The 24725-nt window shown below is 39.4% G+C and overlaps 1 protein-coding gene and 1 pseudogene across 2 annotated transcripts in view; one reads left to right on the top strand and one right to left on the bottom strand.

The window, feature by feature from the left end:
• LOC146629074 (uncharacterized) overlaps positions 1-24725 on the top strand; it is a 124973-nt gene that overhangs the window by 8580 nt on the left and 91668 nt on the right. The window lies entirely within an intron of this gene.
• Positions 1530-2745, bottom strand: LOC146629078 (uncharacterized; annotated as a pseudogene).

Raw genomic sequence — 24725 nt, 5'->3', positions numbered from 1 at the left:
TTGAATGCAATCATACAAATCTCATAAACTCATATTTTAATCACAATAGAACATAGAAAACATATCAAATGTTTAAAGTGAGACATAAAAGGTTGAGACAGGGGGATTTTTTTGTCAATACCACTTGCTGGAAAAGCAAGTGCTACTAATAAGAAACAGCTAGAGGAAGATATTGCAACTAATCAGGTTCACATTAATTGAGCAACAGGTCACTGAATGTAAAAAGAGCATTTTAGAGAGTTAGCAAAAAAAACAAACAAACAAACCCCAAAACATTATATCTAGATAATTTCTGTGGAGCAATCTGTAGAACAATCTCAAAATAATCTTTCACAGTGCAAAGACTGAGTATCTCATCATCTACAACATTAATATCATCAAAAGTTCAAGAAAACCTGGAGAAATCTCTGTACACAGGGGACAACCTGCAAATCAATATAGTATTCCCACACTGAAAAAAAAAGTTCTTTCAATTTACTTGATTTTATTGTGTACATCGGTCCCACATAATATGAATAAGTATGACTGACTTAATTTTCCACTTTCCCTCAAGTAATTAATGCTTGTCAGATCAAAGTATTTTATCTACATCAGATTACTTTAAAAAATCATGTTTGATGTACTAATATTAATCTATTATCATAATATCAATGTATTGCATAATGTCAATATATTTTAATGTTTAACACCAACTTATTTTTATTTGCCAGTGTTACGCAATGATATTATGTAATGTAAACACATTGCAATTATGTTCCTGCAACACAAATTATGGCTTTAAATCCTACTTAATTTTTTCAATTGAAATATTAACTGATTATTATTGACAAAAAAGGCAAAGACTGAGTGCTACTGAACAATTCACCTTTATTAAACTGTAACAGCAGTGAAAGCAGCAATTCTGCCATGAACAAGTCCAAAATCGCATCCATATAAACTTGTTAACACATTTTTAAAGATAGCCTGCAGAAATAACTAAAAGAAAAAGTTAATTTGAGAATATATTTGCAAATATTTCACAAAAAACTGACCTCAGCAGCAAATAAAAGAATGTGCTTATAGATGATCCTGTCATCTCTTACATATAACATTTGTATTAATTACACAATTGAAAATGTAAACTAAATTAAGACTACCTGAAAAAAAAGCAACACGCTTTTATGAATAAACAGATTTACCCAAATATAACTTGTGTGTTATTTGACAACAGTTTCAGCTTCTGTACATGTATTTACCTGTATAAGATTTCAACTAAGTTGAGCCTTAAATGACATTGTTACATAACTAATACCAAACACCTACATGAATTTTAATCTTCATTTTAAACATGTAAGCAGGACATTAAGGTTGACTTAGAACATATTGCTAAAAATTGTCAGTAAAAATTTCTTACAACATGATACCAAAAGGAAAAATTATCCTGCATTGCAGTCACACGAGGGGAAAGCAATAAAAACATAAGCAGTATAACATTACTGAACACAAAATGAAAAACTGCAAAGAATTGCAGAAGTGCAGTCTTTGACTTCTCAATGAAACAGATGGTTTTTGAAAGCAAGAACTTTAGAGAGTTTAGCTCCATCCAGTTCCATGAAAACCTTCTGGAAAACGTCAAAGTTGTAGCGAAGGTCAGCAGGGTAGGCAAGGTTTAATGCATACATGAGTCCAAATAGCATTATCACAGCAAATGCTACATTATCCAAAGTCTTCGCCACCCTGATGCCTGCAAGGACAACTCTTGTTCATCTGCTGAAGCTTGCTCTTTAAGAAGATAAATTCAAACAGTGGTGTCTTCAACAGTCTCACTGATGGCACGTTCTTCCATGCCCTGTAAAAAAGAAGCCATGTTAGTCATTTCCAAGTAAATAATATGACACACTGTGGAAAGTCCAAAAAGAAAAAAAAAAAAACACAAGTACATACCACATACTCCTGGATAAGCATGCCAGGGTCTTCACCCATGTAGATACACACTCCCTTAACACACTCAGCATCAACATCTTCACACTGAAATGAAATGTATGTAATTAGCATCTTCATTCAGCTCTTGTCCTTCATTTAAGTTTTAATAGTGTACTTTACATTAATGTTTTTAAAGTAAAGGCACACAAATTAATAATAGGTTTACTGGCAATTAATAATAAGTTGACAAAGTGAAGGTTAAAAAAAACAAGCAGATGTAAAAATACAAAATGAGAGAATTTATCATGGGAAACATTTGAAATCTTCCACAATTATAAAATTTCATCCAAAGAGGATCGTGTTAAGTGAATGTTGAGGCTTTATCACTTACATTATCCATTTATGCCACAATTCTTTTCAGTATTAGTCCAAGCTCTCCTCTTCTGTTGACCAACTTCACCAGGTTGTCCAAGTGGAGATCCAGCTGAGCCAGGAACTTTGTCTGAGGGGGGATGGTGGCAATTCTCTTAAACTCAGCGTTGATCTGAAAACATGAGCACAGAGAAATGAGCTTCAAAGGTTTAATACCTGGAAGAAGGCCGCAATCACTCATGCTGAAGAAATGGGCTGTCAAATAACAACTGTGCCTTAACCATTTTAGGCTAATACCACAAGAACACCGTGTATGAGGCAAACCTTACCTCATGGAAATCAAATAGAGCAGGCCATCTTGCCATGAAAGCCTCCACCATTGGTGCATCACGAACAACTTCATGTCTTCTGTATGAAAAAGTCTTTTCCATCTTGAGTTTCACCAACTCTGTTACTCTTTTTTATGTCCATGTTGTGGGCTTTGACATGTCAATAGCTTTAAGAGTCCCCTTGTCTGCTACTTCTGAAACTGAGGTAAGGTTAAGAAACTCATTCCCAAACAAGGAATCCATAAACTGAAGTCTGAAACTGCCCTGAAGACAACACTGTCTCTTGACTTCAACGATGAGATCCTCAGTTGATTCAGGCGCTCCATTAGAGAGTGAGCCTTCGACAGGTTCTGTCAGCCAAAACAGTCTTTAGGACCATAGGACTCCCCATAGGACTCTGTAGGCAAAAAAGAATTACATATTCAGAAAGAATCCTTTCAGTTTAGTTTTCATAAAGCTATCCATACCCAATACTCAAAGTTATAAAGATCAGACATAAAAAAGAAGAATTTATCTAATGAAATACATGCGACTGAACCTATTACACTTATATGAACACCTTTTACTTCTATATGCCTTTTTAAAGTCACAATGTGGACTGATCCAATCTCATAGTCAACCAATGGATAAGTATCAAGGAGTTCACAGAGTGAAGCAAGAGTGAATATTCTTGTGGATACTGGGCGGAGCTCAAAAGCTCTGTCATGCTCTCTGTACCAGCCACCAAGCTCTCTGACAATGTAGAATATGCTGTGGTACAATGCAGATATGGTTTTTCAGTATTCTGGCAATCCACCTGCTGCCCTTTGGGCCAGTACCATTCCATTTCTATAAGTTATACTCTTTATGTCACACACTGTGCAAGGTTGACCTCTAGAATGTCAGGGAATATGTACCTAATGACTTAAGCTATCTCCTCTTTAAGCAAATCCACTAGAAAGGCCGATACAGCTGAGCTCTCTAATTCAGACTTGCCAAGAGATGGGGAGTTTAGATGGTAAGCTATCATCATCTGATGTTTTGACTTCTGTAATCATAAAGGTAAAAATTCCACCATCACAAAAAACATTAATTTTAATTGAAAAAAGGTATTCCAGTCCAGAAGAGCATCAATGGTTTCTTTAAAGTACCAATCTTTCCCTCATTTATACATAATGTTTTGAGAAGCAGCTCACATATGTTCTACACAAACTAGAAAAAAAGAGGGGGGGAAAGGGTCCTAATTTGTTTTGGGCCGATGTTGGAAAATTCACAATACATCACTTAATAAGACATAGTCTGTTGAACAAACTTATCTCCTTGTAGATATCTGCTGTATTATTTGGCCGTGACCAATAGAATAGTCAAGTAAGTGACACTTCACCTAAAACAATGACTAAATGGAAAAATGATTTGGCATTTATGGGCACAGGTTCTTAAACCCACGTCTAAGGTGGCAGGATCCTTATTATAACTTGAGTGCATGTCATCAGCAATAATTAAGGTATGGCACTGTGGCCCTCCCAGCTTCTGAAACTCTGACGGTTACAGCCAGACTAATTAGCCAATGTAGCCATAGCTAGCACGAGTAACACAAACACTATTGCTCTCTCAGTGACGTTTTAACTTGCTAAGCCATAAAAACGTCAGTGCTCTCTGTCACATGCATAAATTCCATATCTGACCCACAACAGCTGCTTTCTCCCGACTATGTGCAATTTGTTAATATTTTTCAGCTTTAGCCACAAAGCTAATACCAACTTTAGCTAGCACTGTAAAAACAACATGTAGATGCATTACAGATTACGTTTCATATAGCATGCACTACAACAATTCTGTGAAAACGTACCCAACTAAAACAAATGTATTTAAATTACTTACCTTCTCACTATGCCTGACTCAGTGCCAAAGGTTGCATGTGGCTGAACAGTCTTCCAGCATCTGGCGGTCAATTGCGCTCTCCTTAAATTATGTTGTTGTCTTATTGGATAAGGTAGGTCTTATTATCCAATCACATTTAGTTGTTGTCTTTGAATATATTGCATCATTTCCGGTTGTGGTCAAACATGATTACAATGGTTTTAGTATTCTAATTTAGTCATTTTAAATCAATGCAAGAAAAATGAGTAGTCTCAGTATTGTTTATAATCAAGTAAATGGTACTTTATTTAATCATGTAAATAAGAGAAACATGAGAGGCTTGTGTAGCATTAACTAAATTCATTTGTGCAAATTCAAAAGCCTGCCAATTCTCATTTTTTCAGTGCATACCTGTACTTTCAGGTGACACTGAATTTAAAATAGACATGATGCTGTCATGGAAATCCATCAAAGCCCTTCTTTTGAAAGCTGAAATTTTGAGTCTTCTGACCTTGAATTTTTTTTTAAATTAAAATGTGCCTGTTTTGGTTATTAGGAGTCCTTAGCTTATAGTGTCACAGGTTTTTTTTAATTCCCTAATTTCATCATAGTAATTGCTCTGTATTTTGACTTTTGCTACTTTGTATTTTGTTTTCTGTGCGTCTAGAGTTATTCCTATTAGATTCTATGCTTTTACTTAATCTGGCCTCTTTAAGCATCTTGTTGTATTTTGTTATGTATTTCGCACTGTCTTACATGTTTCTCTACTATGTTACAGTGTTTTATTTTGATAGTCATTTGTCTTCTATGCCTCAGGTCTAGTTTTATTTGCTACAGCATGTCTCATTATTAGATCTAGTTCAGCTGTATTTTGTTCTCCAGGTGTTCCCACTCTGGCCTCATTACCTTCGGTGTGTATATAGTCATAGTGTCTACTTCATACTTTGTCAGATCACCTGTGTCTTGAGCCTTTTTCCTTACTCCACCTAAATAAAGTTTTTTGTTGTTGTTTTTTTTTTTTTAGTTCTATATCAAGTGTTCTGCATTTGGGGTTTTTTTGCAGCACACATAACAGTACAATCTGACCAAACAATGGACCCTTTGGACTCAGGTTTTGCATTTGAGGAGCCTAAATCAAAAATACTCACTTGGTGTGAAGGAATCCCACAACCCATATCACAAGGTAATTCAGTTAGAAGTTCTGGATGCTTACATTTCATGAAAACATTGTGCATTACTAGACACTGTAGGAAAGCCCTTCAGTGTGAACTATCAAACACTGGTAACTCTGTTGAAGGACACATTTCCTCCTCACCTCTACAGTCAAGCTTCTCTCTGTCACTGCAGCTGTTCAACTCAATTATGCTCCTGGACCAGAAAAGCTTAACTTCACTGCCATTTCTGCCATTTTTGTTTTTTGTTTTGTGTATTTTATGTTCAATATAGGTATTTGTTGTGCCTGAAAATGAATAAATAAATGAAATGAAATGAAATGAATGAAATGAATGAAAATTTCAGGCTGCCTGCACATGCCGTCACCGATGCAGTTATCAAGCTACTGCTTCCCTGTCCAGCCCCATCTGCTAAGGAGCCACATATCTCTTTGGGTTGTAAAGATGGCGGGGCACACACGCAGCAGCTATTAGTTCTCCATTTTTTCCAGTTTCACTGTGCAATGCCTGAGTACAGCAACAATAAAGGACTCTTTATCTTTAAAAGAGATTAGGTTTTCAGTGTCAGAGTCCCCAGCCAGTGACATCCATAACATCACCCTAAGTGGTCTAACTTTTGATGACTGTGGGGCAAATGGACTCTGAGTCGCCCATTCCTCCAGCTTCAATGCCCCTGCTCAGTCCTGGCAGGTCCGAATGCTCATTTAGAATAGACAAAGTATAAAACTGTTCTGGGGCCAAAATAATTATTATTTGATATTCCTTTTGGAAAACATGGATTTCTCATTCTCTGGAGTAAATAGCAAAGCAACCATCTGACTTGCTATCACTGCTCAGTTCAAGATTTTGCATTATTGCCTGGAAACTAACAGCTTGCAGATCTGGATAAAGTACCATCAATGCTGAAAGGCACAGTATATACAAGTTTTAAAGCAACATATTGTCTCACGTGCGATCCGGTCCACTCTGAAATATATATGGGAAGTACTGACATTTTTCAGCAAGACAATGCTAAAAAACATACTGCATCTGTTAGAACAGTAGAAGACTCTGGATGCTGAACTGGCCTGCCTGCAGTTCAGACTTTTCACCCACTGAAACGATGAAACAATTTGCAGTGGCAAACATGCCCCTGTCCCAACTCTTTTGAGGTGTGCTGCATGTGGTTCTGTGTTCTAAATGTGAGTTTATGGATTTTGCAAGTTATCACATTGTGTTTTTGTCACGGCTGGCGGGGTGAGCCGTGTGGTATAGGAGGAAAAGGACCCAAAATGCAGGCAGTTGACTGGTGATGAGAGTGACGTTTTATTTACAGAAGTGGAGCGACTGAACAGGCAGTGAGAAAAGACGAATGACTGAAAAAACCTAGACTGGGAAAACTAAATGACAAACCTAAGCATGAAACGGGGAGCGGAGAAGGCAGAGAGACGTAGTTACACCAAGAAACACAGACGATCCAACGATGAACAGAAGCCAACACACACTATAAATACACACTAGGTACTGAGGAGATGACATGCAGGGGTGGACACAGCTGACACTAATGGACATGATGAGAAGCAGACCTACAAAGTAAAACCGGAAACACACAGACTGTTTTACAACAAAAACACAGGGACCTGAACGGAGCACAGAGGGGAGACACAGGTAGGGATAATAAACATGACAACCAACCCAAAGAATTAATACAGAATCAGAATAAACACCAAACACAAGATGAACCCAAAAAGAAACACAAAACGCTGGGTCAACGACCCAGGATCATGACAGTTTTCTGTTACGTTTTATACAGCATACTAACTCTTTGTAATTGGAGTTGTGAAAAACACCACCAAAACAAACACAAACCCAATAAGATATATTGATATAGATGTATATTTTGTGTATAACTGGAAGAGAACTTTAAACACAAACTGTGCAGATTTTCAGTATGCCCTGAGAATAATCCATGTTCCTGTAGCTTTAATTGCATGGGATGTCGTAAAGAGTAATGAATACAAAGCAATCAGTGTGGTGTTCATGTGAACTCAGATGATTGTAAGATTATGGTGGTGTTTGTGCAAGGTTTAATTAGATGACCACAGCAGAAGTAGCATGCATAATGTGCACTACCAAAATTAGAGCCCGCAGATGATGCATACGTGCTGACTTCAGATGACTAAGAGAGTTAATTGTTTAAAAGGGAAGATATTCATACATAGCTGTTATGAATGACACATCCTGTAAGGATTACATTCTGTATTTATGCTTTTGTGTCATGTTTCAGCTGTGTACAGGCAGGAGAAGGACCCAAACGCAAAACTCACGACAATGAAATTAAACTCAAAAAGCTGCTTTATTGCAGAATGGTATGGAAAACTAAACTGGAACATGGATGACTAACACACAGGGAAACACAGCCATGAGGGGGACTACGACACTGACAAAGAGAAACACAGGGCTTAAATACACAGAGGGATAATGAGGGAATGAGACACAGAAGGAGGGCACAGCTGGGAGTAATCAGGCTGGACGAGACAAGGGAAGCAAAACTAGAAACACTCACATGAGACATGGACCTTCAAAGTAAAACAGGAAACACACTGACTGAATTCTAAACATGCAAACTTAACAGCAACTGGGGAGACAGAACATAGGAACCTGAAACATGGTACAAAAACATCACAGTGGACATAACATGGAACACAGGGAAGCCATATGACAAAGCCAAAGAACTAAACCTATGATAACCATAACAGACCTAGGGAAACAAGAAACAGTACAACAAAGGACTCAAAACATAACCCATAATATAAAAACACAAGATCTCTTCAAAATAAAATAGGAAACATAATGAGACGCAGACATGACAACCAGAACTTGACAACGAAAGACACAGACATGAAACGCATGAAGAGCAGGGGAGATTTAACATAGTTGGAAACACGAGGGGGAAATAATAAGAACTAGAAACACTTAGGCATGATAACAAATGAACTTAGGAAACCTGATAAGCTTAAACATACACTATAAACATCAAAAGAACTAAAACTCAAAACACTGGGTCAGAAGACCCAGGATCGTGACATTTTGAGTATGATAGCCATAATCACATTGATTCAGAACATTCTACCTTTCATCATGGTGATGGCAGTTCTGTACAAGGATCTATCAGCTATTTCGTAAAAATTAAACAAAATGTTTGCAAACTGGTTTAAATTTGACCTGTTTACAGCAGACAATACCTTAAATCTCATTCTTTCTTGTCCAACTGCTTTCTTTTTTAGCTGAGAAAGGGATTTTCAATATAAAGTTTCTAAATGTACTACCTTCCTTTAAAAAGCATACATTATTATTAGTTTTTACACACAATAACAGATTATTTAAGGATTTTTTTTTTTTTTACCAAGGTCAGTAGTTTTCACCCCCTGAAAAACTGACCTTTTCATTTAGCCTTAATATTTAGCCTTAATACAAACATTGCTCAGCATCCAGCAGGAGCTTCATAGTGTGAAGAACTGGAGTGAGAAGTATCATTAATAAATTCAAAGAGAGACACATAGTACATAACAAGCCTGCCAAAGGTGAAAGGTTTCAAATACTATGGAAAGAAAACTAGTGAGAGCCATATCTAAACTTAGCCAAATTATCCTGCGCAGGATAGGACTACAAGGTTGTAGACCAAGAAAAACTTCACTTGTTCAGAAGATACAACTTCAAACCAGACAGAAGTGTTATGCTGTGGGGATGCTTCAGTGAGTGTGGGGACTGGGAATCTGGAGAAGGTGGAAGGAAGCATGAAGAAAGAAGAATATGTGAAGATTCTGAAAGAAAATCCAGAGCAGCAAACGTGGAACTGACTCCACAAGACCAAAGTGAATGTTATTGGCTGGACTTCACAAAGCCCTGACTTGAATGCCAGTGGACATCTGTGGGGGGAAATGAAGACAGACCAAGGACTGAAACCCAAGAGGATGGGCTGGTACTACTCAGGAGATGTGTGAGACTTGTTGAAAACTACAAAAAACAACTGAAGGCTGTTATTCCACAAAAAGCATACACAGTTAACTATTAGCATCAGTGGGGCTAATCATTTTGACTCTGGTATTGTTTGTTTTTCAGGTGGCTCAGCCATGTAATTAGGATGCCTCCTGGATGCCTCCTAGGTAAAGTGTTTTGGGCATGTCCTATGTGAAGAAGGCCCCTGGACAGGCCTAGTACAGGTTAGAGATAATAAATATGTACATATTAGTGTGTGGGTATAAAGACTATATACGTATATATTTGCTGAAATATGCTTTTTTCATTAATCTTTGGACAATTGCAATTTTAACAACAGTGATTACCACCGTTATGACACATGTCTATCATTTCCCTATGGTTACCATTCAGTGAAGTAGCACAATTTACAGACATCACCATCAGATGTCACAGCTGTCCTCAGGAGAAGGTACAACTGTAAGCTATTCAAAGACAGGTCAAGAAAATGGTCAAGAATCCCAGAAGGCTGGTTCTGATGACATCAACCAGTTGACAGACAGAGAGGGACCCAATAACTTAAACCAAGAATGATGTGACAGAGGCCCCATTAAGGCACTGACCAACTGACAGAATGTGACTTACAGACAGACAGACATAGACAAACAGACAGATGAAAGCATCAGACACACAAAGAGGCACCAGATGGAAGGACAAAAGGTCTGATAGACAGACATGCACAAACTGACAGAAGGAGGGTGAGGATGATATACAGCCAGCCAGATGCAGAAACTGGCAGTGTGCTTTTGCAGCTTTGATTCAATATTGCATTGGCTACGTGTGAATGTGTGTGTGTGTGTGTTTATAAGCTTTTGTAAACCTTTTGTTTTTGTTTTCACACATTGTTGGTGTAAAAATCACCCCTTCAACTTTAACACAGATAACACAAATATTGACAACTGTTGGTTCAGCATCTTACTGGAGAGACTGCTGAATACATTTTTATTAAAAAATATTTGTCACTTTGAATATTTTCAGAGGAAATATTTAATATTGCATTTAAGAAAGAATGAATGTGCTTTATTCTGTGCAGACCCATAAATGACTTGCATCATTCTTTAAATATTTTGTCATATTTTTCATCAAAACTTTCCAACTTTGTTCTTTTTTATTTTAATTGGAAAATACACTGGGATGCTGTAAAATACACACAATACAATGGTTTATTTGCAATAGAACATAGAAATTAAATTTTAAACTGAAAAAAAATATTTAAGTTTATTGTATATTTGTTTATTGGGTATTGTATATTTTGAATTTCATACTAGCAGCATATCTCAAAAAATCTGAGGCAAATCTGTCATCCCATTCTTGTCTGATATAGGATTCTAGCTATTCAACAGTCATAGGTGTTCTTTGTTACAGTTATCATTTCATGATACGCCAAATGTTCTAAATTGGTGAAAGGTCTGGACTGCAGGCAGGCTATTTCAGCACTTTAAGGCTACGTTTACACTAACGCGTTTTCGTTTGAAAACACATCATCCATTTTCTCTCCGTTTTGGCCTCCTGTCTTCCTCGAATGAAAACGCTGTGGACAGCAAAAACGGAGACTTTCGAAACCGATGACGCATGTCAGTCATATGATGCAGTCATGTGACCAATTAAACAAAGATAGCGGAGGGCATTATACAGCAGTTGTTTTGTTTGCTCTCAATTTTGAACAGAACTATTAAAGATTAATATCAGTCTGTATATGGCTTTTCTTCAAATTCTTTAATTCTCACTCGCTTTTGCAACTTTGTACTTTTGTGTTACTTGCAGCAACAACTCCACCTCATTGTTAGTCCATTTAAAAAACTCGGTGCTTTTCCTCTGCATTTTGCCACGATGTTTCAAATATCCGGAAAGTTTATAAACGGCAGACAGCAATGAGGCAGGCCGAAGCTTCTTGCGTTTCACGCATGCGCAGTACTGTAACGTAAGCATTTTCGGCTGTTTCAATGTGGACTCCCAACTCTGTGAAAACGACTGAAAACGCTAGTGTGGACGCGGAGCGTTTTGAGACAAAAACGCCATTTTCAAATCTATCCAGGCTAGTGTGGAAGGTATGGAAGTACGTCCACACGTACACGGGTATTTTTGAAAATGGAGATTTTCCTTTTCCTTCGTTTAAAAAAAAAAAATCCCGTCTATACGTAAACACAAAGATGAAGGAAAACACTGCTAGGAACATGCCAAAGCAACAGGTGGCGATATATTCCCAATAGTGATGTGTCGCGAGCGAGCGAAACGGCTCTAGAGCAGACTCTTTGAAGTGAACGACACAGCCTTTCCTTTCTCTCACCCTCTCTCTCGCACTTTTTTCCCGCTTCACTCCGCACGCGAGCCTTGTGCTTTGCGCTGGGAAGAGGGGGGAGGGGCGGTAGTTACACTCGCAGGAACAGAGCAGGAGGGAAAGAGAGAGAAAGAAAGCCAGGGACAACAACATCACATTAGAAAGGTGTAGAGATCATCCACAACTATTTTAAGTTGCGGATGACAAAGGATTCAGAAAGTGTATTAATGCAGGCCTATGTGACAGGGAATGTGCGTCTTCTTTTGTTTTCATATTTATATTTAATTGTGTTGTGGTTTGCAGTGTTTTGTGTTGTTTCACTTTAAATTAGTTTAAAGGAAAAAAGCTGAAAATTTAAATAGTTAAAAGTTGAAATGTAAATAGTTGGTTGTAGTATTATATGTAATAAATAAATTATATGATTTATTTATTACATTTTATGTGGAGTGAATAAATAAAAGTATATTTACGTTGGCCCCTAGAGACAAAGCACGTACAAACCCTGAAGCACGTACAAACTCCAAAACACGTAAAAACTCCAAAACACGTACAAAACACAACAGAAGTGCTCCAGGATGCTAGGGGCAGTGTTGAGCTTTTGTTACCTAGTGGCTACACAAGCCAGGAAGTACCAACGACCGGATTTGGTGTGTAGTAGTAACACTTGAAATGTGTTTTGAAGTTTGTACATGCTTTTTGGAGTTTGTACGTGCTTTGTCTCTAGGGGCCACCGTATATATTTATATATAAACATATATAAATAAAACCACAGGGTTTTTTTTTTTTACATTAGTAATTCTTTTTGTGCATAATTTTATATTGTTGTTAATAATAAATTAATTAAAGCAAAAAAACAACCTGAAGAGCCGGTTAGGAGCCGAAAGAGCCGGCTCTCTTTAGTGAGTCGAGCCGAAAGAGCCGGTTCTCTAAAAAAAGCCCAAAATCCCATCACTAATTCCTAACTGTGTAGAAATGTTGGCCAATCATAAGTCTAGAAGCCTCGGTGGGAAATAGTAAACAAAGATGGCGCATAGAAGCAGAACCAAGTCCTATGTGTGGAGGGACAGTAACTCTCTGTGTATATGTAAGCATTTAAACACTGCAGAAAGTACAATTAACAGTAACAGTACTTTGTCTTAGTCCCCCATTGTAGAAATTCATTTCACCGAAACAATAACGTGGCGCACAGGGTGACATCAAAAAAGGCGCACACCTTTGACGCTGCGTTTTCTCCGTTTTCCTCATCCACACGTAAATGCAAAAATGGAGTCTTCGAAAATATCCACCCTGGCAGGCATTTGCAAAAATCTGCGTTTTCAAAAATACCCGGGTTCGTGTGGACGTAGCCTAAGCCTAAGGTTACATCCACACGTACCCGGGTATTTTTGAAAACGCAGATTTTTCTATGCGTTTGGGCCTTTCGTCCATACGTAAACAGTGTTTTCGGTCACTGAAAATGCAGATTTTTAAAAAAACTCCTGACAGGGTGGATATTTTCAAAAACTCAGTTTTAGCGTTTACATGTGGACAAGGTAAACAGTGGACAAAGTGTCAAAGGTGTGCGCATTTTTTTGACGTCACACTGTGCGCCACGTTATTGTTTCGGTGAAATGAATTTCTACAATGGCGGACGTAGACAAAATATGTTACTGTCAATTTTACTCTCTGCAGTGTTTAAATGCTTACATATACACACAGTTACTGTCCCTCCACACATACGACTCAGTTCTGCTTCTATGCTCCATCTTTGTTTACTCTTTCCCGCCCAGGCTTATTGACTTCTGATTGGCCAACACTTCTACACGGATAGGAATATAGCGCCACCTGCTGCTTTGGCATGTTCCTAGCAGCGTTTTCCTTCGTTTTTGGCTTTTATGTGTGGACAGGATTTTTTTACTAAACGAAAAATCTTCGTTTTCAAAAATACCCGTGTACATGTGGACGTAGCCTTAGTCTTCTACGTTTATATATATATGTGTGTTGTGTATATATGTTGCTCTAAAATGTGTATTTATCTTTTTACATTTAAAGTCCTTCGCAGATGTGCAAGCTGCCACTTCTATAGGCACCAATGCATTTTCTCATAAACTGCATATGTTTTCTATGTTTTATTGTGAATAAAATATGGGTTTATAAGATTTGAAATAAAAAGTACACTTACTTACTTGTGCGTGTATAGTATTTACAAATGCTATTTCTGATTTTGAGACAGTCATTTATAGTGTCTTATAGACAGTAAAGAATAAAAGATGAAAGACTTCATCTTGGCAAAGATGTGACACTATGAAGTAGTCAGTGTATGCCCTTCCCATCATTACAGAAACAAAATAGCAATCTGTCAGTAACGTGAATGAATAATGACAGTGAGTGTAGACATGTTGATAAGGGCTGTTGTTTTGATGCCAGCAGTGAGAGGCAAACAAATATTGTAGGCACAGACAAAAATCAACTAAACAGCTCTCCACCAATCTGTATTTTATCAACATTATTTATAGATTTACCACTTGTGTTGTTATTATTATTATTTGTTCTTATTATAATATTTCTCAAAAATCTCACAAAAAATAATTACTTTGACCTTGAGTTTCATCTTTTACTAACATAAGCTTGTGAAATGAATTTCAAGGGCCACATACAGTGGGGAAAAAAGTATTTAGTCAGCCACCGATTGTGCAAGTTCCCCCACCTAAAATGATGACAGAGGTCAGTAATTTGCACCAGAGGTACACTTCAACTGTGAGAGACAGAATGTGAAAAAAAAAATCCATGAATCCACATGGTAGGATTTGTAAAGAATTTATTCGTAAATCAGGGTGGAAAATAAGTATTTGGTCAATAACAAAAATACAACTCAATACTTTGTAACATAACCTTTGTTGGCAATAACAGAGGTCAAACGTTTACTATAGGTCTTTACCAGGTTTGCACACACAGTAGCTGGTATTTTGGCCCATTCCTCCATGCAGATCTTCTCGAGAGCAGTGATGTTTTGGGGCTGTCGCCGAGCAACACGGACTTTCAACTCCCGCCACAGATTTTCTATGGGGTTGAGGTCTGGAGACTGGCTAGGCCACTCCAGGACTTTCAAATGCTTCTTACGGAGCCACTCCTTTGTTGCCCGGACGGTGTGTTTTGGATCATTGTCATATTGGAAGACCCAGCCTCGTTTCATCTTCAAAGTTCTCACTGATGGAAGGAGGTTTTGGCTCAAAATCTCACGATACATGTGTGACACCGGAGCGGAAAGGCTGATTATGTTTCCAAGATGGTTTGTGTTTTTTAAAAGGAAGGAAACCTTCCTCAAAGCGGGCAGAGCAGTGGAGCCGCCGAGGGAAAAGCACACGATACAAAAACTGTAGAATTAAAAATATAATTTATTATGTTTAAATAGTTAAAAATATAAAATGAATTAAAACAACCTTGGCCAAGGGAAGACACAATAAAAATCAATAACACACAACATTAAAAGTCCAGTGGAATCCACCACGGCCTAAAAGTCACAGAAAACTAAGAGGTCCAGCGTAGTATTAAAAGAGGGAAACCCAGCGGAGTCCTCGCCTTCCTCCCCGCATTCCACGTCCTGGTGCACTGAAGAAAGGGAGGGAGTGGCAGTCACTATTCCTTTGGCAGTTTACTTTATAAAAAGGATAAGTCAAAGACTTACCCGGGTGGGCAGAGCTCTCAACTCCGCCCGCCACTTCCTCAAACTGCAATCGGCACCGCGGTCTCACTGCTTCTGTTCTCCCGCAGTGCACGAGCTGGCTCTTGTCGTTATTGCCACCAGACTGCCGCTACGCGTCCCTAGTCGCTGGTCATCTGCCTTTTTTTCCTCTGATCGTTTCCCCTTTCCAGTCGCTGGTAATCTCTCTTCCCAGTCGCTGGTCGTCTGCTCCATCTGATCATCTCTACTCTCTGATCGTCTCTCGCTCTCCCCTCTGATCGTCTGTGTCTTTCCTCTGTCTGTCTCGCATTCTCCGTGTTACATTTTTGTTGAACACCGGCTCCAAACCTCTTATGTGTCCTTGAGCACTCTGTAAATTACCTTTTCTTTTCTCTCAGGTGTGTCCAATTAGTAAAAACGGGGGAAAAGGCGGAGTCTCTCCAGGACAATTTGCCGGCAACTAAAAACATGCAAACTAAATAAAACACTGCACAAAATACATGCAATATAAAAAATAAATATATACACTTCACATAAAAATACAGCACAGCAAAACAACGTCCGTCTTCCCTGGATGACACATGGCCCCATTCATTCTGTCCTTAACACGGATCAGTCGTCCTGTCCCCTTGGCAGAAAAACAGCCCCATAGCATGATGTTTCCACCCCCATGCTTCACAGTAGGTATGATGTTCTTGGGATGCAACTCAGTATTCTTCTTCCTCCAAACACGACGAGTTGAGTTTATACCAAAAAGTTCTACTTTGGTTTCATCTGACCACATGACATTCTCCCAATCCTCTGCTGTATCATCCATGTGCTCTCTGGCAAACTTCAGACGGGCCTGGACATGCACTGGCTTCAGCAGCGGAACACGTGTGGCACTGCGGGATTTGATTCCCTGCCATTGTAGTGTGTTACTGATGGTGACCTTTGTTACTTTGGTCCCAGCTCTCTGCAGGTCATTCACCAGGTCCCCCCGTGTGGTTCTGGGATCTTTGCTCACCGTTCTCATGATCATTTTGACCCCACGGGATGAGATCTTGCGTGGAGCCCCAGATCGAGGGAGATTATCAGTGGTCTTGTATGTCTTCCATTTTCTGATGATTGCTCCCACAGTTGATTTTTTCACACCAAGCTGCTTGCCTATTGTAGATTCACTCTTCCCAGTCTGGTGCAGGTCTACAATACTTTTCCTGGTGTCCTTCGAAAGCTCTTTGGTCTTGGCCATGGCGGAGTTTGGAGTCTGACTGTTTGAGGCTGTGGACAGGTGTCTTTTATACAGATGATGAGTTCAAACAGGTGCCATTCATACAGGTAACGAGTGGGGGACAGAAAAGCTTCTTACAGAAGACGTTACAGGTCTGTGAGAGCCAGAGATTTTCCTTGTTTGAGGTGACCAAATACTTATTTTCCACCCTAATTTACGAATAAATTCTTTACAAATCCTACCATGTGAATTCATGGATTTTTTTTTCACATTCTGTCTCTCACAGTTGAAGTGTACCTCTGGTGCAAATTACTGACCTCTGTCATCATTTTAAGTGGGGGAACTTGCACAATCGGTGGCTGACTAAATACTTTTTTGCCCCACTGTATGACCATTGAACAGTGTATAGAAAAAGTGGTGTAACGTTGGCATTATTCATGTAACCTGTGGTTCAAGGTAATTCATAATATAAAAGATTTGTATTGATAGACTCCATGTGTTGGAGAATAAACATAATTTATGTCGTTGTTAGATAATAATTCAGCTGCACATATACGTTGTTACTTGTATAAGCCTAGTGTTGCTTAATAAATTAGCAAAAGCCCTTATATGACTTTGTTAAATAAAACACATGTTCATGTGCAAAACAATAAATAAATAAATAAATAAACTATCAAGGCTAAAACCAAACAAAAATTTGTTGAAAAAGACAAAAGAAAATAATATTTTTTACAACAGTTCAAAATCATTGATTGGCTACAATTTGTTTAATTGTAAAATTAAATTAGAATTAATAAAAATTACTAGAATTAAATTAGGGCGGCAAGCTCGTTGAGAAATTTAATTATGTAAAAATCAAAAAAAAAAAATCTTGATTTTCACCACACAACATCTTCCTTAACTACTCAGTTTGGAGTGCCATTGGGATCAAAACATTTAAACTCACCCAGGGCATTTGAACAAATATCATATTAATTCATGTTACGAATACAATAACTCTAGAAAAGAAGTATATTTACCTACATGAATAGATAGGTCTGCCACCACACAAATTGTCTTTTCAGGCAATGTGAGTATTTTCTTAATTGCAGTATTTTTTGTGTCATTTTTCTCCATTATAATGCCTCTAGTTAAAACAGCAAAAGTTCTGCCTTAATATTTTTTTTCGTGTACTATTGAATTTAAGATGCCTCCTCAGATTACTTCTCAAATGCTATAATTATCTGTTAAGCATGACTTCTGCAATCACTACAATAACAAATGCCTACTTTACAAACAAGACAACAGGTCATACACGCAATGAGGATGACAGTGAATCTCCTGCTGTGGTAAAAGCCACACTGTTTTTTGTTCTGCATTAAATATAACAGCTCTGCTTATCACTGTCCTGCACAAAATATAATATTGTGATACAAAATATAGGTTTTCTTTTGAGAATAGAAGTGTTCCACATGGCTTTGTGGCGCAGTTTGTCAAAAGCAAAATGTTAAGGTTGTAAGGAGGAGCATTAGTTGAATATGTATTGATAAAGCTATATATAAAAAAGAAAAACTGGACACAGAAAGACAATGGCGTTCCATCAGGACACCCATATGGAAAAGATATATATAAATCTTATAAAGTTTGTATCTGTCTTGTGTGAAACTTGTATGAAAAGCATATAAGAGTGAAAACAGATATAAGATCCCGTGAAAAATTATATAATGAAACTTGTATGTTTTGGATACTTACTAAAACAATGTATGAAAGTAATGAGAAAGTGGCCACTTTCATGAGTAAATCATGTAAGCCTTATATGATTTACTCATGAAAGTGGCCACTTTCATGAGTAATCACATATAAGTTTTTACTATTTCTTTTCCATATGGGCAAGCACGGCAAGCAGTGCTTGCTTTGCCAAATCTAAAAACAGACATAAATTGAGACGTACTCAAGTAAAGCGACCTCTAATCCCCTAAACTGCTGTCATCTGTGGCCACAGTCAGCTATTGTTTCTGAAAGTTGTGATTATTTCAGTCTCATTAGAGACTGTAGCTCTCTTTGTATAACACAGGAGTGTCCATTTCTCATTTACACTGACTGAAGCTGAGCAAACTGAGAGGAGCCAGCCAGGAAGCAGTCTAGAAAGGTGAAAATGTCCATGTAGAGTATAGACAGACAGCACAAATGGTATGTTCTAAACTGATCCAGGCTATCTTGCTAAATAGTTAAATACTGGAGGACGATGTTTTTGTTTGTATGCTGCTGAAAAAAGCATGGAATTTTTACTTGATTTGATGACAAGATTAAAAATATAAAAATGATGCAGGTACTGCGTAGTTATAAATCAGGCTTCAAATAAAATTCACACAATTCTTCCTTAAAAACAATAATGAAAAAGTAAATAAAGAAGTTTCATGTAATATTATATCAGAGTTTTAAGTAAAAATTCAAAGACAATATCTTATATAGTGCATAAAACATTAGTGAGAAAACAACATCTGAATTACCAAAGTTTTGTTTCTGTCCTGCCAAAAGGAACTAAAAATTACCTTATTCCAGGTTTAAAGAAAATGTTATCAATAGCCATAGAGCAGCATGCCAAAAATGTTTACAAAATCATAAAGAGGAGCTAAAAAATACAAATCTCTGCACTACCCGTGGAAGTAGTCCTTTCAAGACCATTGTTAGTATAAAAAAATAAAGATATTGGAAAAGACAGATAAGATAGTGTTTAAAAACATGAGTAAAACAGACTCAAATTGCAAGTATAAGATACAGTGCAAGATGAAGGAAGCCTTAACATGCCTTGAAAATGCCTTCTAAAAATGAATAATAATTTGACTTCTTCAGACATTGAGGGGACATCAACAAAAGCTTTGTAACCTTTTCAGCCTTGACCTTCCAACTGCCAGATATCCCTGTTGTAAAAACATGCAAAGAATAAGAAAACAGACAAGATAAAAATAAAGAAATAAAAACTGTCCAAACAGGCCATTTAGCCAGAGGCACGGTGATCCTGTGTGGTCTGACAGATATGGAGTGTACTGAAAGAGGAAACTATTGGAATTCTCTGCTGCAAAGCTGTGACATTATGTCAAACTTGTCATTAAGGAAATATGTACTGGTCACTGTGCCATGAAAAGGGGATTATTATTATTTGAATAGTGTCACTTCTTTTTCCAGTCTTACGCTCTCAAAAGAGCTAAATAAGAAGAACTGTTCAATATCATACTGAAAATACTGAACTCATATTGTCCTCTGCAGAACATCCTGAGGTGGCGCAATGTGTGGCAGTTCAATATCATTTATTAGAAAGTGCCTGAGTCAATATGCTGTATTTTTGCCACGCAGCGGTCCTTGCTTTAACCTCTCTGAATGTTCTTTTTGTCCAATATTCTACTGAATTATTAGATGGATTCACTGTATTGACCTAGACACATTGAACAAAAAGTACAGTAATGTCAATTTAATCATAACTTATAGGCCCTGTTTCAGTAGAATACATTTACATAGCAAATGAGAACGAGCAAAAACACAAAAGCAAGTCCTGTATCTTCCATCACCAGGACTTGTTGCATAAAAAAGGGATGAAAGGAGCAAATACGGTATTATTATTTGTAGTGCTATACTGAGGGGTTAAAGTATGGTGGAACATGTGCAGAAGTCCTGAAGTTGTGGTCGTGGTACTTCAGCATCTAGCTAGCACTACCAAGGAGGAGAGAGCTTAAAGGGAATAAAGTGTTCTGGCAGGTAATTTCAAATGGAATGCTTTTAACAACTCAACAAATATCAATAAACACACAAACTGTTTCTGTGCAATTTGTCACACATTGTGTCTGTTAGCAGTCCAGCTGCTGCATTTCCCAAGGAGAGATGAGAATGAGTGATAGTGCCACTCGGAGATGGAGAAAGATGTAAGAAAGACTTGAAAGGGGAGGAAGAAGAGAAGTAATATTTAAAGGTAAGGACATTTCAGTGGCATTTGTTAAACTGGAAATTAAAAGATTTTTTTAAAATCACATATGCAAAACAAACTGAGGTACACAAATTTTTCAATATTAAATGGTTGCATGAAAAAATTACTAAAATGTGGTTTAGTGCAGGATAAATAGCGGGCCTTTCTGTGGTGAATTTACAGTAATGCACTATGTTGGACTGGTACACAGTGTCTATGGTGTTCAGGGTAGTAGTCAAATTACATCAAGTGTAACGTAGTTGAATTTGAGTTTAAGCTTCTGACAGTTAGATTCATTCAATCCTGTACTTTTACTTGAGGATTTAACAAAAAATTAATTAAATAATCAGAATCAGAATACTTTATTGATCCCTGGGGTATTTCTTTGTTACAGTGCTCCATTATAAACAAATATTAACAAGACAGACAATACGCTAACTAAGAATAGTACAATATACACACACACACACACATATATATTTGTATATATATTGTATGTATATATTTGTGTGTGTATGTATATGTATATATATATATATATATATATATATATATATAAAAACACCCAGCACGCCCCTGCGGGCGGTTTATCCTTCAAGCTCGGGTCCTCTACCAGAGGCCTGGGAGCTTGAGGGTCCTGCGCAGTATCTTAGCTTTTCCCAGGACTGCGCTCTTCTGGACAGAGATCTCCGATGTTGTTCCCGGGATCTGCTGGAGCCACTCGCCTAGCTTTGGAGTCACCGCACCTAGTGCTCTGATTACCACGGGGACCACTGTTACCTTCACCCTCCACATCCTCTCGAGTTCTTCTCTGAGCCCTTGGTATTTCTCCAGCTTCTCGTGTTCCTTCTTCCTGATATTGCTGTCATTCGGAACCGCTACATCGATCACTACGGCCGTCTTCTTCTGTTTTTCTACCACCACTATGTCCGGTTGGTTAGCCACCACCATTTTGTCTGTCTGTATCTGGAAGTCCAACAGGATCTTAGCTCGGTCATTCTCCACCACCCTTGGGGGCATCTCCCATTTTGACCTCAGGACTTCCAGGTTATACTCGGCACAGGTGTTCCTGTACACTATGCCGGCCACTTGGTTATGGCGTTCCATGTATGCCTTGCCTGCTAGCATCTTGCACCCTGCTGTTATGTGCTGGATTGTCTCTGGGGCATCTTTACACAGCTTGCACCTGGGGTCTTGCCTGGTGTGATAGACCCCAGCCTCTATGGATCTTGTACTCAGAGCTTGTTCTTGTGCTGCCATGATTAGTGCCTTTGTGCTGTCTTTCAGTCCAGCTTTGTCCAGCCACTGGTAGGATTTCTGGATATCAGCCACCTCCTCTATCTGCCGGTGGTACATACCGTGCAGGGCCCTGTCCTTCCATGATGGTTCCTCGTCTCCCTCCTCTTTCTTGGGTTTCTGCTGCCTGAGGTATTCACTGAGCACTCGGTCAGTTGGGGCAGGGCGTAGGTGTTGATGGCCCGGATCTTGTTCTTACCATTCAGCTGACTCCTCAGGACTTGCCTGACCCTCTGCAGGTACTTGGTGGTTGCAGCCTTTCTAGCGGCCTCTTCATGGTTCCCATTTGCCTGCGGGAAATCCCAGGTACTTGTAACTGTCCTCTATGTCTGCAATGTTGCCTTCTGGTAGTTCAATCCCCTCAGTTCTGACTACCTTCCCTCTCTTTGTTACCATTCGACTACACTTCTCCAGCCCGAACGACATCCCGATGTCATTGCTGTATATCCTTGGTGTGTGGATCAGTGAATCAATGTCTCGTTCACTCTTGGCATACAGCTTGATGTCATCCATGTACAGGAGGTGGCTGACAACTGCTCCATTCCGTAGTCGGTATCCGTAGTCAGTCTTGTTAATGATCTCACTGAGGGGGTTCAGGCCTATGCAGAACAGCAGTGGGGACAGAGCATCTCCTTGGTAGATCCCGCACTTGATGGTGACTTGTGCTATGGGCTTGGAGTTGGCCTCTAGTGTTGTACGCCACATCCCCATTGAGTTCCTGATGAAGGCTCTTAGGGTCCTGTTGATCTTGTACAATTCTAAGCATTCCAGTATCCAGCTGTGGGGCATTGAGTCATAGGCCTTCTTGTAATCAATCCAGGCAGTGCACAGGTTGGTCAGTCTGGTCTTGCAGTCTTGGCTGACTGTTCTGTCTACCAGTAGCTGGTGTTTTGCGCCTCTGGTATTCTTGCCAATCCCTTTCTGTGCCCCACTCATGTATTGACCCATGTGCCTGTTCATCTTAGCCGATATGATGCCTGACAGGAGCTTCCATGTAGTACTGAGGCAGGTTATTGGTCGGTAGTTGGAGGGGACCGGTCCCTTCTTGGGGTCCTTGGGGATCAGGACCGTTCGACCTTCAGTTAGCCATTCCGGGTGTCTCTCGTTAACTAGCAGCTGGTTCATTTGTGCTGCCAGACGCTCGTGGAGTGCAGTCAGCTTCTTCAGCCAGTAGGCGTGAACCATGTCGGGCCCTGGTGCTGTCCAACTCTTCATACTGGAGACCCTTTCTTGGATATCTGCCACTGTGATGGTTACTGGACCCTGTTCAGGGAGGTCGCTATGGTCTGCCCTCAGATCCACTAGCCACTGAGCATTGCCGTTATGGGTTGCGTCCTTCTCCCATATGCTCTTCCAGTATTGCTCTGTCTCCAGCCTTGGTGGTGCTGTTCTCTTATTGTTCCCTTGCCACTGAGAGTACACCTTTGCTGGTTCTGTGGAGAACAGCTGGTTTATTCTCCTGCCTTCTATCTCTCTGGTGTACCTCCTCAAGCGGCTGGCCAAGGCTGTGAGTCTTTGTTTGGCAGTTTCCAAGGCCTCAGGTATGGACAGTTTGCTGTATTTCTTATGCACCTTCTTTGCTGCACCTTTCTGCAACTCTGTTAGTTGGCTAACCTATATACATACATAAGTGACTATATATATATATATATATATATATATATATATATATAGTCACTTATTAATAAATAGCTGAAAAAGAAACGTGTAGTTGTAGCAGGAAACAGTGTGTTAAGTGGATGCGTTGTACAGGGAGATGGCCACAGGCAGGAAAGATTTCCTGTGTCGTTCAGTGGTGCTTTTCGGTACTCTCAGTCTCTCACTGAACATGCTCCTGTGACTGACCAGCATGTCATGGAGTGGGTGGGAGGTGTTATCCAACATTGTCTTTATTTTGGACAACATCCGCCTCTCCGACACCACCTTGAGGAAGTCCAACTCCATCCCCACAACATTACTGGCCTTACGGATTAGTTTATTGTCTGTTGGCATCTGCTCCCCCAGCATGCAACAGCATAGAGGATCGCACTGGCCACAACAGACTCGTAGAAAATCCTGAGCTGATTACTTTGTCAGACACACAATGTGGGAGACGTACATATTGTGGTCTTCCTGTCAGGTAATCAACAATCCAGGACACCAGAGAAGCATCCACCTGCATCGCTGCTAACTTATCACCCAGGAAGGTCGGCCTGATGGTATTGAAAGCACTAGAAAAGTCAAAAAACATGACCCTCACAGTGCTCGCCGGCTGATCCAGATGGGTGTAGACACGATTGAGCAGGTAGATGATGGCGTCCTCAGTTCCGAGACGAGGCTGATAAGCGAACTGAAGGGGATCCAGATGTGGTCTTACTATGGGTCGCAGCTGGTCCAGGATGAGCCTTTCCAGGGTCTTCATGATGTGGGAGGTCAGTGCCACGGGCCTGTAATCCTGGGGGCCACTGGGACGTGGCGTCTTTGGTACAGGGACGAGGCATGATGTCTTCCACATCACTGGTACCCTCTGCAGACTCAGACTCAGCATAAACAGTTTATGAAAGACTCCACACAGCTGGGGGGCACAGGTCTTGAGGACGAGGGGACTCACTCCGTCTGGTCCAGTAGACTGCCTGAGTAAAGTCTCCTCATTTGCATCTCAACCTGAACCTCAACTCAACCATCTCAACCTGGTATTGAGTGAAGGTGATGGGTGGGGGAGGGGTGTCATGA

The sequence above is a fragment of the Diplotaxodon limnothrissa genome, linkage group LG7 (genome assembly GCF_057381915.1).
Source record: "Diplotaxodon limnothrissa isolate DT_005_m linkage group LG7, D_limnothrissa_male_GT1.1, whole genome shotgun sequence".
In the NCBI taxonomy this organism is placed as follows: domain Eukaryota; kingdom Metazoa; phylum Chordata; class Actinopteri; order Cichliformes; family Cichlidae; genus Diplotaxodon; species Diplotaxodon limnothrissa.
Note: the sequence above shows the minus strand (reverse complement) of the source record. Positions and strands in the feature narration are given on the sequence as shown.